The following is a 17,940-nucleotide window of genomic DNA, read 5'->3' on the forward strand; positions in this document are numbered from 1 at the left end:
TCAATAACACACAAAATATTATATATCAAAGGTCTCCTAATAAGTCTTGTGCATCATACTCAGGTGAATAGAGGCATGATTATTTACTTATTATATCCTTAGATTAATTAAGTGGTACTATATACTCCATTTACAGTTCTGAACTTTCAAATGTACTTGTATAGAAGGCTTTTCTAGTAGCTAGGCTCAATCTGATGCACAGGAAAATGTTTGTCCCCAGAAAAAGTTCTTAGAATGAATAACCTGTTTCAGCATTTATGTTAGCTGAAAATATAATTTCATAAGGTATAATATTCAAGATTTCTAACAGCTGCTACAGTCTTCTGTACATCTGCTACACTTGGTACAACCTGTAATTTTCTTCTAGTTACAATTGACTAAGTTGTAATTTTGGTTATAATGTTAAGTATAGTGATAGTATAGCTTATGGTTTCATAATAACCTCTCTGCAAGACCTTTGTTCACATGTTATTATAACACAATGGATAGGTATAAATGCTGTAACAATAAAGGAGAACTTATCTGCTGATACAGCAACCTCTTAAATAGTCTTATTCCAGAATTTAGATTACAATTCCTGCTTATCTGAAAAACTAATATCTATTGTGACTCTTCTCAAAAAATGATTTCAGAAAATGTGCTAAAAGTTATTTAGACTTTCATAGACAATTTATTCCTTTTCACTAAATTTGTATTATTATTGCAAACTTTAGACTTAGATTGAAAAAAGTGGAGAAAAACCACTAAGACATTCAGGTGTGCTCTAATTCAAATCCCTTATGATTATACAGTGGAAGTGACAAATAGATTCAAGGCATTAGATCTAATAGATAGTGCCTAAAGAACTATGGACAGAGGTTCATAATGTTGTGCAGGAGGTGGTGATCAAAACCATCCCCAAGAAAAAGAAATGCAAAGGCAAAATGGTTGTCTGAGGAGGCCTTACAAATAGCTGAGAAAAGAAGCAAAAGCCCAAAGGAGAAAAGGAAAATATACCATCTGAATGCAGAGTTCCAAAGAATAGCAAGGAGAGATAAGAAAGCCTTCCTAAGTGAATAATGCAAAGAAATAGAGGAAAACAATAGAATGAGAAAGACTAGAGGTCTCTTCAAGAAAATTAGAGATACCAAGGGAACAAAGATGGGCACAATATAGGACAGAAATGGTATGGACCTAACAGAAGCAGAAGATATTAAGAAGAGGAGGCAAGAATAAACAGAACTATACAACAAAAGATGTTAATAACCCAGATAGCCATGATGGTGTGATCACTGACCTAGAGCCAGATATCTTGGAGTGCAAAGTCAGGTGGGCCTTAGGAAGCATCAGTATCAACAAAGCTAGTGGAGTTGATAGAATTCCAGTTGAGCTATTTCAAATCTTAAAAGATGATGCTGTGAAAGTGCTGCACTCAATGTGCCAGCAAATTTGAAAAACCCAGCAATGGCTACAGGACTGGAAAAGGTCAGTTTTCATTCCAATCCTAAAGAAGGGCAGTGCCAAAGAATGTTCAAACTCTACAAAATCACACTCATTTCACATGCTAGCAATGTAATGCTCACAATCCTTCAAGCTAGGCTTCAGCAGTAGGTGAACTAACTTCCAGATGTTCCAGTTGGATTTAGAAAAGGCAGAGGAACCAGAGATCAAATTGCCAACATCTGTTGGATCATAAAAAAGCAAGAGAATTCCAGAGAAACATCTACTTCTGCTTCATTGACTATGACAAAGCCTTTGACTGTGTGGATCACAACAAATTGTGGAAAATGCTTAAAGAGATGGGGAATACCAGACAACCTTACCTGCCACTTGAGAAACTTGTGTGCAGGTCAAGAAGCAACAGTTATACTGGACAGGGAATAACAGACTGGTTCAAATTTGGGACAGGAGTATGGCAAGGCTGTATATTGTTGCCATGCTTATTTAACTTATATGCAGAGTACATCATGGGAAATCCTGGGCTGGACAAAGCATAAGCTGAAATCAAGATTGCTTGGAGAAATATCAATATCCTCAGATATACAGATGACACCACCTTTATGGGAGAAAGCCAAGAGGAACTCAAGAGCCTCTTGATGAAGGTGAAAGAGGAGATTGAAAAAGCTGACTTAAAACTCAACATTAAAAGCTAAGATCATGGAATCCAGTCCTATCACTTCATGGCAAATAGATGGGGAAACAATGAAAACAGTGACAGACTGTATTTTCTTGGGCTCCAAAATCACTTAGGATGATGACTTTAGTCATGAAATTAAAAGATGCTTGCTCCTTGGAAGAAAAGCTAGGACAAACCTAGGCAGTGTATTAAAAACAAAGACATTACTTTGCCTACCAGGGTCCATTTAGTCAGAGTTATAGTTTTTCCAGTAGTCATGTGTGGCTGTGAGATTTGGACCATAAAGAAGGCTGAACACTGAAGAATTCTTGCTTTAACTGCTTTAAACTTTAAACTGTGGTGTTGGAGAAGACTCTTGAGAGTCCCCTGGACTGCAAGGAGATTCAACCAGTCAATCCTAAAGGAAATCAACCTTGAATATTCATTGGAAGGACTGATGCTGAAGCTGAAGCTCCAAAACTTTGGCTACGTGATGCAAAGAGCCAAATCATTTGAAAAGACCCTGATGCTGGGAAAGGTTGAGGGCAAGAGCTGAGTGGGTGACAGAGGATGAGATGGTTGATGGCATCCCTGACTCAGTGGGCATGAGTTTGAGCAAACACTGGGAGATAGTTGAGGACAGAGAAACCTCACGTGCTGCAGTTGATGGGGTCACAGAGAGTTGGGCACAACTTGGCACTTGAACAACAACAAATTGATATGTGTTCTTTGAAGGATATGTGTTCTTTGAAGGATTTCTATTAGTTTTATAATCCATTTAAATCCTCATGATTTCAGAATGTATATTAACTTCATTTTCATAGAAAAGCTGTGATTTTGAGATCTCACACTGTAGCCTGGATTTTTCTGATTCCTTAGCACACAAAAAGATCCTTACATCTTTTTGTAAGGCATATTTTCATCTCTTTGCAGCACTGGTGCTTTTTTTTAAAAGGAATTTATATTATTTGATATGTAGTAACTTGTTTTAATAAATTAAAAATTAAAAAGTACACTAAAGTGACTACTTTTGAAGGATTGAAATAAATAAATCTACAGTGTATTTTAATTTCAGGATTAAATTTTTAGGATGAGTAGTCAACAGTGGTTAAATACATATACAACATTTTAAACTCAGGAGAATCTATTTTAATTTCTAATGATTTTTATAAAAGTAATTGGGTACTTTTGATCTGAAATGTTTCATATAAACAGTTCTATTAAAGTTAAATGAATAATCATGTTGAATTTGTCACTGTGGATAGACACAGATTACAATATGGAAAAACACGAAACCCAACTTCCCTATCGCTTCTGTGAAAACCTCCTCTGTTTATTCATTTCAATTCTTTTATGAGTAACTCTTTCTTTGCCCACTATTTAAATGTTGGTATTCCTGGATTTCTGTCCTTGAACCTTTTAACTGAGCCCCCCCCCCCAGATTATCTTAATTATTTTCAGGATATCAACTACTAGCTAGTCACCGCTTACCAGAATGTCTCAAGTTGTCCTAAATTGAACTCACTAATTGTAACCACCCTCCCCTTAGTTGCTCATGTTAGAAAACTGGGAGTTATTCTTGATTCATCCCCCTCTCACACCACCCACACCTATTTAGTCATGAAGTCCTGTCAATTCTTCATTCTAAAAATGGCCTGTAACTTTCTACTTAGCTTTCTACCCTCTGTTAATATCTTACTTCAGATTTTATTCATTTTTATAGCTTTCTAATTCATCTCCCTGTGTCCAATCATGCTTCATTCAAATCTCTTCTCCACGTTGATCTCTCTGAAGTGCACAAATATTATCAACCCCCTCCCCAATCATGTTTTATAGTTTTCTTTACCTAAAAGATATAGAAGAAATATTTTAATAAAAAATAATTATCTCTGTCACTAAATAGACATTTTAAAAAATATTTATTTTGTTTTATATTACCACTGTTGGCACCATAGTACATACTTTACTTAATAGTTTTGCTGAGTAAATGAATTGATGAATTAAGAAAATGAATGCCATAAAGCAAAATAACCACATATACCTAAAGAATCAATTTTTGCTTATCCTTGTTGACAAATACATTACTTCCAAATAAGCATCATTTAGAAACCAATTACTGTCAATATAAATGGGTAAACATCTCTTAATTTGCTTAATTAGTGAAATCCCAAATCTTCACAATGGCTTCTGCAGCCTTCATCCAACTGACCGTCTCTCTTCCTCCCTCTCTCTACTCTGACCACCTGGTCTCCTGCTGGCCTTTGAACACTCACGTCCTTGATGTCTTTGCAGGTGATAACTTGATTCCCAGCCTTGAGGAATCTGCTGGATAGTTGTGCAACTCACTTTCTTTGGATCTTCAATCTAATGTCATTTCCTCCTGTTTAAAACCACAATCATTCCCCCTCCTCCTTTTCTGTTTTGTTATTTTCGTCCACAACAAAACTTGTCATCCCATGTTCTATATATTTTTCTTTCAACCTATTTAGTGTCTATTTCACAGAATTAGAGAAAACTATGAGTCACAATGCTAGAGAGTTTTGTCTGTTAGTGCTCACTGTTGTATTCCTAGAATTCAAACAGATAATAGACACCTGTTTAATGAATGAATAAATGAGTAAATCTCTATATTCAATCTTGAGATTAAAGAAGAAGCAAATACAACAGCCATAACTATTAACCTACCTGCTCTGCTTCTGTATCAGTTTTTTTTGAACTTTTTTTTAGTCAAAAAGAAGTTATCTAGCTCATTTTCAGAAAGTAGAGCAGAGTTTCAAAGACAATTCTAATGTTGGAGTTAAATAGAAATATAGAATAATTTAATGAAAATTTTCTTCATAAAATGCAGATGATTATTCAGCTATGGCTTTTTTTCTAAAAGCAAACTTTGATGAAAGTTAAAAGAATAACATTAAAGCTCAATACAGTGAAAGTATTTCTGTGATATATTCAGCTGATGTGGCTCAGGTCTGTAGCTTAATTTGAAAGATTAAATTTTGAGTACTGAAAGAGGTGAATTGATGGCATATCTTTTAGGCTTTCTTTTTTTCTTACATAATTGCTTCTCTTGTCAAAGTTTCTGATAGGAACTTAGGAACTGCATGTCAAAAGTATTCCCAGTTGGAGTTTACTGATTCATACTAGAAAACAAGTGATATTTCCCCATATTCTTTACTTTTTCTCTGACCTCTAATTTCCAAATAATTTTCTTGAAAAATACTAACATCTACAACAGCAATAAAAAATGGCAAAAGAACCTAACCTTAAATAAATCATGTGAATATAAAGTCATTTCATACTCCTTAGGTCCAGTTTTGCTTCCTTCTAAATAATTTTCATATGACACTTTTATAACAGCAAATATGATAATGTTACACACATGTTTTTAAAAAAATCTGGACACATGACCTGAAGGTTTTTTAGTCATGGTTTTACTTATTCAAACAATATTTCACAGAACACTTAATCTCTATTCAGAGCACCATGTTATATATATTTAATATCTGTATACATGTTGTTAAGGAAATTGCCCCATTCTTAGTGATACAACAGTGAAAAGAGGGGGGGATATGCACAGATAATGCAACGCAAGTGAGCATCAGATGACGCATAGATGGAACTATCACTGTTTAGAGACTGAAGACAGTACTTCTAACTGGTGGGCTCAAAAGAGTTTCATGAAATAAGTGACTTCTGAACCGGGCCTTCCAAAATTTCATAGTGCAGACTTGGGTGGAGATATTTCATGCCATGAAAAATCACATTTCCAAGAGACATGTCAACATGAGCAAGTAGTGAGCAGGTGATAATTGCAAATAGACCTTTTATTAGGCTGAAGTGCATGTGAAGCAGATGGTAGGAGGCAAGACTGGTCTGGTTGATTAAGGATCAGATTGTAAGCAGTATTAATACTACATGAAGGAATTTTAACCTTATTAAACTGTCACTAGTGAATCAAATTTAGTGTTTGGGCAAGGGGTCAAGATGCTGTAATAGGTGCTTTAGAGCAAGATTGAGTATAGAGAGAGAACAAAACATATGACCATTATAATAATATAATTGTGGGTTATTAGTAAAGACCTAAGCTTGGATGATGGTGTTGGGGAAATTAAAAAGGTAATCTAAATATGTTAGTGAAGAGAGAGAGGTTGAAATGATGCCTACATCCAGAGACAAGTCAGTGAGGGCATAGAACACTCAAGGTCATAAAGAAAATGTAAGAGATGCTCAACCAACATGGAAGTATCGGAAGAGAGAATATCAGTTCTGTGAGGTCAACTTGGGCTTATCTTTTATTACAACCCCATCATTTAGCACCCTGTGAGACATGCAATGGACTTCCTAGGTGTCTCAGTGGTAAAGAATCTGCCTACCAATGCAGGAGACGTAGGAAACATGAGCTTGATCCCTGGGTCAGGAAGATTAGCTGGGGAAGAAAATAGCAACCCACTCAAGTATTCTTGCCTGGAAAATCCCATGGACGGAGGAGCATGGTGGGCTACAGACCATAGTGTCGCAAAGATTTGGACACGACTGAGCAGGATGACAATGAGGCACACAATAGGCTTTCAGAGAATGCTTATTAAGTGACAGAATAAGTGATTGCTTGGCAAATGGCTTCAGAGAATAAACTTTGGTGTGGGTAAAGACAGTGACCTTGGTTTCCCTGGACTTGACTTTGCTGGGAAATGTACTAGTTAGATAATTAAAAGCATTGGTGTGGTTTTAGATCTGTCACAATGTCAGCTCACTTTTCCCTTTAAGAAACAGTGTACAGTAAGTTACTTGTCCAGGCTCTAGAAGTAGGCTACTAGAGTTTGAATCCTAACTCTGTCACTTAGGGTCCTGGACAAATCAGTCAACCTTTCTGTGCTTTCTTGGCTTGTCTTTAAAATGTTACAATTACACTACTTGCCTCTAGTGTTATCTTAAGGATTAAATGAGTTACTGTGTGTAGTTAGAATAGTGCCTGACACATATTAGGCAATACATGTAAGTAGTAGAAGTGAGTTGTGTCTACTAATATTGAACTTTTATTATATTTTGTATTGGTGCAGTGAACAGTTTTGTTTTCTGGCCAAGAATTGAGAAGCAAATGATTTGGGCAACCCTTAAAAATCCCCTATTGATAAAAGAGATGCATCATTAAGATCTATGTTGTATAGTTGTACTACAAGCCATGATGAGGGAAGATCTGCACATGTGGAAATGTAGTTAAGACCTAAGGTTAAATTTTTTTGAATATTTAAATTTACCCTTAAATAAGATGCTTTACACTCTTTAGAGGGAAAGTACTATTTAAGTAGGACTTGATATCAAAAACAGTTCAAAAGTCAAGAGGACTTAAAAAATGTAGCTTTGAAAGAAATAATCTCTAAAACTAAAGTTATTTAGAGCTTCTTTCACTTATTTTTGTTAAACTACTTTTGGGGAGAGGGGGATTCTGGTTTCCAGGAAACTCTTAGAAATAAAGAGCTATTGTCTAGGTTGCTATAAATGCACAGATAGAGGTACTTTAAAATAATCTAAGTAAAATTTAAGGTACTTTAGTGTTCTGGCCTGGAGAATTCCATAGACTGTATAGTTCTTGGAGTTGCAAAGAGTCAGACACGACTGAGCGACTTTCAGTTCACTTCACTTCTGCCCTCTTAACCAGTTTTTCTGATACGCAATATAAAGCATATACGTCAGCAAGTGAGTGCCTTGGACTCTGTGCTCTGATAAGGGAGTTAATTGAACTGGGGACACATAAAAAGCGAGACAGGTTGTTTTTGTTATTAATAGTTTTATACATCTAAGAGATTTATTCTATGACTACTTTTATGTAAGATATGATATAATGACACCAGAAATCATAAATGTGGTAAGAGATATAATTTGAATATTTTCCATTAAACACTTTTGGATTTTAATATATGAAGTAATAATTATAGATAAAATATCATCTATTTGATGCTTGATACCTGGTAGTATGCTAGGTATACATTAAAATCGTCTCTGTAGAAACTATTTTTGCATCATTCATGATATACTTCTATTAACTATAGCAGAACCTCTACAAATCACACACATATATTTTCTTCTTGTAAATTTTGTAAGTTGAACTAATATTTCAGAAATCAATCCATTAAACATGATTTATTAGAGCTATCGAGTAGGTGAATTTTCTTTAATTGACTTTTAAGAAAAGTTTCTGTATATCAGTTACCTCTGCGAAGTTCACATCATTGTTCATGAAACAGAAAAGAGAACAGTGTAGCAAAGTGTGTACCAATCCAGTTCTGGAGTCCTAGTAATGGGACTTAAGTCTTGCCTGCAACTACTTGTTATCTGCATGTCCGTGGATGAGGTATATATTCTCTCTGCTGCTGCCGCTAAGTCGCTTCAGTCGTGTCCAACTCTGTGCGACCCCGTAGACGGCAGCCCACCAGGCTCCTCTGGCCCTGGGATTCTCCAGGCAAGAATACTGCAGTGGGTTGCCATTTCCTTCTCCAATGCATGCATGCTAAGTCACTTCAGTCATGTCCAATCTGTCCGACCCCATGGACAGCAGCCCACCAGGCTCCCCTGTCCACAGGATTCTCCAGGCAAGAATACTGGAGTGGGTTGCCATTTCCTTCTCCATATATATTTTCTCTGGGCCTCAGTTTCCTCATATATAAAGTAGAGACAAACCTCATGGGGAAATAATGAAGGTTTTATGAGCTAATATATGAAAAGTACCTGGCCTACCTAATTTTACTAGAAAAGAAGTTAGAGAAGTTATGTATTGCTGTGAACAATTTTATATAAACCATAAGCTTTTATTACTACTCAGGATCACAGAATTCCATGATTAAAAAGTAATTGCTAAAGTAATCATTAATATTCATAAAAACTGGAATTAAAATGCCATTATTACATGAGGGTAAATGAAAAAAATGTTTGGTACATTTTGCTGCCAGGTGGGAGAGGGTTGTTGAAAATGATTTCTTCTCTGTCTACCCCAGTTCTTGATTTTTTGATCTTGTGACATTGTAGTAGGATGCTAAGAACAGAGTGATTCACACTCATTTCTTGGATCTTTAACACAAGAATTACATTAGTTTCGAGTAGAATCTAAGGTCTTAGCCTTCTCAAAGTACATATTTCAATTTGTACTGACTTTGACAGTTTAGCTATCAAGTTGAACAGCATAGTCCAAACTTCTGACGCTAAAGCTCCAATTATTTGACCTCTCTAAAAATATTGTTACATTATGTCCTCTAAAAGGTCCTGAGTAGTATCTGGCAGTCTTCTAGTGTTTTTACTTAGTGCTACTTCCTTATTATATTATTATATTACCAGTGAAAATGATAAATCTTCAAAGAGAGCTCAGGTTTTGAAATTAATCCAGTGCATTTGTAATAAGTGCAGTGTATAGTAGAAAGGGATAATGTACCCAGGAGTGAACATGAAGAATTGTATTCTCAGATATGATACTGATTTTTTCTATCATCTGCAAACTACCTGACTTCTTACTTTTTGTTTCCCTTCTCTGTTATTGAAAACTTTTAAATATGTGAATTTATACCTCATTTGAATGTGAGCTATTTTACTAGGAAAGAACTTAGACAAGTTATATATTGATATATACTGATAAATCATAAGGATTTATTTTTATATGGAGAATTTCATAATTAAAGATCACTTTAAAAGTAATCTAGTTTAAACTCTTTTTTAAGAAGATGAGAAAATGGTAGCTGAGTGAGACTGTGTAAGATGTGTGTTCAGAGGCCAAGTGTGACACAACCAGTTCACTTATTTTCTTGATATTTTGGATTAAATTAATTCTCTCTTTTGTGTCAACGTCACTATCTTAATGGATAAATGATAATGAAGATAAGGAAATGCATTTATCTTATTTCTTCTTAAAAATATAGAGAGTATTCTCTTTCGTTCTTGGCTTGTCAGTATTAATTTATACATGTGTAGTTACTTACACTATATATGTACATACATATATACATGCATATTCATATATATAGTTCAAGACTAATTCTTTAATTCACAGAAGGTCCTGAATTTTGAACTTTTGAACATTTCATACATTTAGTAATTGAAAGGCATTTTAAAAGTAATTCAAAAAGTTTATAAGCTAAATGATAACATATGTATGAGTACTTTAAAGCTCTACCTCAGATGTTTCTTAACCTTAAACATCGCACCATTTTAACAGAGCACCATTCTGTATAGCAGAATGCCTAAAAGTTAAAGTGAAGCTGCCAAGTGTAAAAATGCAGTACATGAATGTCTGATTTCCCTTGCAAATCATCCAACTGGTGTTTCATCACAAGATTATTTGTTGCTACTAATTTAGCTAAACATTGAAAAGAGATTCTTTTGATTATTTAAATATACCTTCTACATGGCTATTAAAATATTACTTTTATTTTTAAAAATAGTTTTCCAATCATAATGTTCGAAATATAGGGCATAAGTAGCTTTAAAAAGCACTTTTGAGGTTTTTTGGACTGTATATCTATAGGTCATTGTTATCCAATAGAACTTTTAGCTGTGATAGGGGATGTTCATATCTGTCTTTTATAATATCGAACACAGTCATATTTAACTATTGAACATTACTTCTAGTGTAATGGAGGAACTAGATTTTTAATTTTTATTTAAAATCAAAACAGTCACATGAGGTTAGTTGCTACCCTATTGTTTAGATATAGATTGATTTTTGATATAGAATATGTGAGATTTAAAACTGAATTTATAAGATTATCTGGTCCTTTTATCCATACTTAAGTAGAGCCACACTAAAGTCATTTTAAAAAATAAAAGTTTATTTTTAATGGCAGTCAGGAAAAGCCATGGTAGACTCTCTTAGTAACCTCCAGAAGTGCTAATCCAATGTCAGAACTCATTCATGACATTCAAACTCCTTACGCTGTAGTTTAAATCAGGTTTGTGTGTGTGTATGTTTTACTCATGTTGATATAATGGTCATCAAAACTAAGATCATGGCATCTGGTTCCATCGTTTCACGTCAAATAATGGGGAAATAGTGGAAACAGTGAGAGACTTTATTTTTTGGGTCTCCAAAATCACTGCAGATGGTGACTGCAGCCATGATATTAAAAGACACTTGCTCCTTGGAAGAAAAGCTATGATCAACCTAGACAGCATATTAAAAAGCAGAGACATTACTTTGCCAACAAAGGTCCATCTATTCAAAGTTTCCTTTTTCCAGTAGTCATGTATAGTTGTGAGAGTTGGACTGTAAAGAAAGCTAAGCGCCAAAGAATTGATGTTTTTGAACTGTGGTATTGGAGAAGACACTGGTGAGTCCCTTGGACTGCACGGAGATCCAAAAGGAAATCAGTCCTGAATATTCATTGGAAGGACTGATGCTGAAGCTGATACTCCAATACTCTGGCGACCTGATGTGAAGAACTGATTCACTAGAAAATACTCTTGATACTGGGCAAGATTGAAGGCAAGAGGAGAAGGGGATGACAGAGGATGAGATGTTTGGATGGCATCACCGACTTGATGGACATGAGTCTGAGCAAGTTCTGGGAGCTGGTGATGGACAGCGAAGCCTGGCATGCTGCAGTCCATGGGGTCTCAGACAGTCAGACAGGACTTAACGACTGAACTGAACTGATGCTTTACTCAGTGCAGCTATAGGCCTACTGGTTGCCATTCTTTTCCTAAACAGTCATTAAAATGTCCCTTAAGCAAGACCAAATGATGATGCTTTAACAACTTTTTATCAGTCTTTCTAACTTGAGCTTACCCGCTCTAAACCAGCTTTGAAACATCTATAACCCTGTTCTTGTGAATGAAAGTCTCCAAATGAATTTGATTTGCTGCCTACTTGAAACCTCCTATTTGAACTAAAAAACAAGAAACAAACAAAAAACACAAAACCTTATTTAAGACTAGTCTAGGGCATAAGTGAACCTTTTCAAATAGCTGTTACTATTTAGATAATGGAATAATGGCATGGATGGAAGTCCTAAGCAAATAAAACATGTGACTAACCAGAGCAGAAAACCATTTCCAAGAAAAAAGAAGTGCAAAATGGCAAAATGGTTGTCTGATTGGCCTTCCAAATATCTGAGAAAAAAAGAGTAGCAAAAGACAAAGGACAAAAGGAAAGACATACCCATCTGACCACAGAGTTCCAAAGAATAATTCCAAAGAATAACAGAGATAAGAAAGCCTTCCTAAGTGAACAATGCAAAGAAACAGAGGAAAGCAATAGAATGGGAAAGACTAGAGATCTCTTGAAGAAAATTAGAGATACCAAGGGAACATTTCACGCAAAGATGGGCACAATAAATGACAGAAACAGTATGGAACTAACAGAATCAGAAGATAGTAAGGAGAGGTGGCAAAAATACACAGAAGATCTATATAAAAAAAATCTTAATGACCCAGATAACCATGATGGTGTGATCACTCACCTAGAGCCAGACATCCTGGAGTGCAAAGTCAAGTGGGCCTTAGGGAAGCATCACTACGAACAAAGCTAGTGGAGGTGATTGAATTTCAGTTGAGCTATTTCAAATCCTAAAAGATGATGCTATGAAAGTGCTGTAGTCAATATGCTAACAAATTTGGAAAACTCAGCAATGGCCACAGGACTGGAAAAGGTCAGTTTTCATTCCATTCCAATCCAGGAAGGAAATGCCAAAGAATGTTCAAACTCCTGCACAATTGTACTCATTTCACATGCTAGCAAGGTAATGTTCAAAATCCTTCAAGCTAGGCTTCAACAGTATGCGAACCAAGAACTTCCAGATGTTCAAGCTGGATTTAGGAAAGGCAGAGGAACCAGAGGTCAAATTGCCAACCTCCATGGGATCATAGAAAAAATAAGAGAATTCCAGAGAAACATCTACTTCTGCTTCATTGACTATGACAAAGCCTTTGACTGTGTGGATCACAACAAACTGTGGAAAATGCTTAAAGAGATGGGAATACCAGACCACCTCATCTACCTCTTGAGAAGCTTGTATGCAGATCAAGAAGCAATAGTTAGAAGTGGACACAGAAGAACAGACTGGTTCCAAACTGGGAATGGAGTACATCAAGGCTGTATATTGTCACCCTGCTTATTTACCATATGCAAAGTAGGTGCACCATGTAAAATGCCAGGCTGGATGAAGCACAAACCGGAATTAAGATTGCCAAGAGAAATATCAATAATCTCAGATATGCAGATGAGACCACTCTCATGGTAGAAAGCAAACAGAAACTCAAGAGCCTCTTGATAAGGTGAAAGAAGAGAGTGAAAAAGCTGGCTTAAAACTTGACATTCAAAAAATGAAGATAGTGGCATCTGGCATGGACCATAAAGAAGCCTGAGCACCAAAAAATCGATGCTTTCAAAGTGTGTTGTAGAAGACTTTTGAGAGTCCCTTGGACTGCAAGGAGATCGAACCAGTCAATCCTAAAGGAAATCAGCCCTCAATATTTATTGGAAGGACTGATGCTGGAGCTGAAGCTCCAGTACTTTTGCCACCTGATGCAAAAGCCGACTCATTGAAAAGACCCTGATGCTGGGAAATATTGAGGGCAGGAGGAGAAGGGGGTGACAGAGGATGAAATGGTTAGATAGCTTTACTGACTCAGTGGACATGAGTCTGAGCAAACTCGGGGAGATATTGAAGGACAGAGAAGCCTGGTGTGTTGCAGCCCATGGGGTCGCAGTCAGACAGGACTTAGCGACTGAACAACAGCAAAGAACGGTAGGGGGATTTTAGGAAAGATCAGTGGTAAGTCAAGAACACCTTTTGAACTCACTGTAATTTGCTCCTATTTCTAGGTGCACTTCTAGTTTATAAATGGAATGTACAGCATGAATCCTTAATAGGGAGTTCTGGGTGTCTCTAAGTTGTAATATGATTGCCACAGTTTTTGAAGTACTCTATTTTCTAAGTGTGTGATAAAATGAGAATTTGAGTTTTGCCTTATTCTTGAACCCAAATGTTAAAATGATTCATTAATTTTGTTATTTTATACTAAACTGATAATAGCCTATCCAGGGATTTCTCCTTTTCCTAATCTAATTACTCATGGCACAATGTTTGAGAAGAATCCTTAAAAATATTGAAATTACTTCACTAGCCTGCTTCCATTTTTTCTTAGAAGATTTGAATCATTTTAGATTTTGAATATCCTAAAATAGTTTGCTAGTATTAAGGGAAAACAAACTTCAAAAACATTAAAAAAATTGAAATAGCTTGTTGTCTAAAGTTGTCTCTCACTTGCTTCTTAGATTTGGCCTATTCTGTCCCAGGCCACATGCTGTTTGAAATAATGGCATTCTGTCCTCAGAAGTTCTACATAATTTCACAGGCATCTTGTCTGGAGTCTTTCCTTCTTAGTTCTCCAGATGCTACCCCATTTTTAATATTTAAAAATTGTTTGGCAAATCCTAAATTTTAGCCAGGAAGAAAAACATTAAATACAGCTAGTCACGCAAGACCAGGCAATACCTAGTCTGCATATCAAATTTCTAGCTTTTGAATCAATCAAAAAATTGTTGTGAAGACCAAATTAAATCCTCTGCCTGTGCAGTTATGTTTAAGTTAACAAAGGAAGAAATAAGAGTGGACAGAAAAGTTAGTACAAAGACAGTGCTCCACATAAAGTTATTCAATATTGTGTGTGTGTGTGCGTGTGTGTGTGTGTGTGTGCGTGCACACACATGCGCACTAAGTTGCTTCAGTCATGTCCCAACTCTTTGTGATCTTATGGACTGTAGCCCTCCAGGCTCTTCTGTCCATTGGGATTCTCCAGGCAAGAATACTGGAGTGGGTTGCCATGCCCACCTCCAGGGGATCTCTCCCACCCAGGGTTCAAACCTGCATCTCTTAAGTCTGCATAGGCAGGCGTATTCTTTAGTGGCATACACTCTATCATTAGAGAAGAGTTAAGTGCCTCAGGATCAGAAGAGAATGAATAGTGGCTATACCATGGTCTGAACTTCTGTTCATCTTTTTCATCTCTGAAATACAGTTAATATCAACCACTTTTGCTTGCTCTACAGGAGTGTTATGAGGGTCAAGGGGCTTTGTAAATCATGAAATGCTGTGCAAATATAAAGTGATATAGTAATTCTCCTCCTTATCATTTTTATATTTTTTAAGAGATTATCATTCGGAAGTGAAAAATAACTATCAGAGTGAATTTTAAAGTTTTTGAAAGGAAAATGAAAAATATGCTCTTTCTTTATACTCTTATGACTTGGTATATTTCCTAGGCTAACTCAGTGAGAAACACATATTGGACAATTATATGAAAATGTCCTAAAAGAGCAAAAGACAAGTGACTATCATTGACAGAAATATCTGTATTTGATATTTTCTAAGTGAGTCATTGAAGCAATTCAGGAATACCAATTTCAGATGAATGTCAGCTGAATGTCAGATGTAAAACTTTCAGTAACTTCCACTGGGGGAATAAAAAAGATCTACTGGACTCATTTAGCTCTCTCATCTATTTCCTCTCACCCTTTTTCCCCTCCTCCTTCCCCTTTTCCTCTTCTTGATTTCATTCTTTCACTCCCACGCTTCTTCCTTTCTTTCCATCTCTGTCAGCAGAATTTGGAGGTGCTGTAAGGAATATGAAAGAAATGGAAGGCAAAATCCATTGCTTTCAGGGAGTTTTCAATTTGGCTGAGTCCTTTGAAATTATCTGTGATTTAGGTAAGAGGAAATGTTTCATCATCATTTGTTTTCTGGGAACTCTTAATTAACTGTATTCTGTTTAGAACAATAAAGAAGGCATCAGTCCTATTCCACAGGGTTACTAATTTTAATGTGATCCTAAATTACTACCTCTTAGAGTTAAGGTGATATAGGAGGAAAATAAGCTTTTTAGATTTTAGGCTTCTGAACCCTTTTGGTCAAAACATGAGAAAAGTTTCATTTTTCATGGGTCTCTCCATGTATCAATCAACTCTTAGAACAACTAAGGACCTGACAGATGAGGTTTTAAATAAAAATTAATGATGGGAAATAGTAAATCAATTTTTTTCTACCAGTTGCTCAAAGCGAAAGAAACTCTTTATGGAGATAATGATGTTCCTCCTAAGTTTTAAGCTCCCTTGAACATGAATATTCTGAAGACTGTTCTTTCTTGAAAGGTAATTTTGACTGCTATTTAAGGAACTTTGTGATGGCAACATCTTCTTAAATGTCTTCTCTGTTAGTTTGCATTAGGATGGTTTACTTATTTTCCATACTACCTATTTAACACCTTTTAAAAAAATTTTTGTATTTTTTTTGGTGTTTTGTTATAAACACTATTTTGTGTTTTATTTTAAATCGTATTTCATAAAACTCATTAGCTCTATTGATAGCAATGTATATTTATGACATGTTCCAAAAATTACTGATTCACTTATCCTATAAAACTTGTTGAATCTGGACTGCCAGATGGTCATTGATAGAGTGAAAATTAAGAACATATAACAGTCATTTTTATTCCTGATAGGAAATGGCAACCCACTCCAGTATTCTTGCCTGGAAAATTCCATGTGCAGAGGAGACTGGTGGGCTACAGTCAATGGGGTCTCAGAATCTGACATAACTAAGCACATGCGCGTACACACACACACACACACACACACACACACACACACACACACACACACACACACACACACACACACAAAGAAGAAACAGGAATTGTAACTTGTCTGAATGCTTTATAGTACTTTAGAGAATATTTCAACTTGCAAGATAGATTAAAAAAGTAACCTCCCGTTAGGGGTACAAAAAAAGAAACAGAACTTTTCTCAGTAACATTACAGTTACTAAGATAAAAACTACATTCTTACCTTTCTAGTAAAAGTTGAATATACTATTATATAAAAGTCTGGAATTTCTGCAATATTAGTATTATATGACTTTATTTTCCTGAGCATGGCACTTGCAAGAGAAAAATATTTTATAAAAAATACAAGGTATTTTTAAAAGGCAAAAAAGTTGATATATTACCTAGATAAAACTTTTTTAATTTTGAGGGAGTGTATTTTTCAGTGCTTAAAAGTAATGCTTATAAACTAATCAAATAATTAAAAAATACAAATATACCAGATTTTCATTAGCAAAATGAGTCTTGCTCTCTGAAAGTTTTCATGATAAACTTCTATATACTTACTCGCATGATGCTACGATAACTCAGAACATTATTGAATCTCCTTCTCTTTGGCAACTACCTTTAATGTCAATTGATGGGTGATACTGAAAAGTACTTCTGTGATTTTATATTTTGTGTCAAAAGTATGAAACACCTACTTTTATTCATTAATATTCACTCTGAATAAATTTTGAGTAATTTCTGATATTAAAAGCAACACTGATGACATTCAAAAGAATGTGTAATTCATCCTGAAAACCCTTTCAAATAAGTAGTTTGCCAATATCTGAGCAATGGCAAGATCTAATCTCAACTAATCAAGAAACTAACAAATATTCAATACTACTTCTTCGCTGAAGCTTACATGATCATTCCCATTAGAATTAATCTCTTTTTATCAGTGTTCCTGTTATGCTTTATTTAAACCCCAGTTTTTATGCTTACCCCGTTCTTCCCATAAAATAAGTTTTGTTATACAAGTCTGAATTTTCCATTTCAATTCATTGATGTAAAAAGCTGTCCTTAAGCGAGCTTTGATTCTCTATAGTGCCCTAGACAGTGGATAAAACATAACAAAATTTAGTAAATTTTTGTTGAATTATTTGAATTTGGGGCTATTTTGAAACTTGTGAAGGATAATAAACACTTTTGGCTATGTAAATGAACAGAGATGAATCCCACTTAACCTTGCAGTTGGGAAAATTTACAGTATCTCTGTT

General features: G+C 35.4%; 2 protein-coding genes across 7 annotated transcripts in view; one reads left to right on the plus strand and one right to left on the minus strand.

Moving 5' to 3' along the window:
* Positions 1-17,940, plus strand: part of CTNNA3 (catenin alpha 3) — a 1,829,362-nt gene that overhangs the window by 656,616 nt on the left and 1,154,806 nt on the right. The gene's annotated exons all lie outside the window — the stretch shown is intronic.
* LRRTM3 (leucine rich repeat transmembrane neuronal 3) overlaps positions 1-17,940 on the minus strand; it is a 199,779-nt gene that overhangs the window by 80,262 nt on the left and 101,577 nt on the right. The window lies entirely within an intron of this gene.

The sequence above is a fragment of the Cervus canadensis genome, chromosome 8 (genome assembly GCF_019320065.1).
Source record: "Cervus canadensis isolate Bull #8, Minnesota chromosome 8, ASM1932006v1, whole genome shotgun sequence".
Classification (NCBI taxonomy): Eukaryota; Metazoa; Chordata; class Mammalia; order Artiodactyla; family Cervidae; genus Cervus; species Cervus canadensis.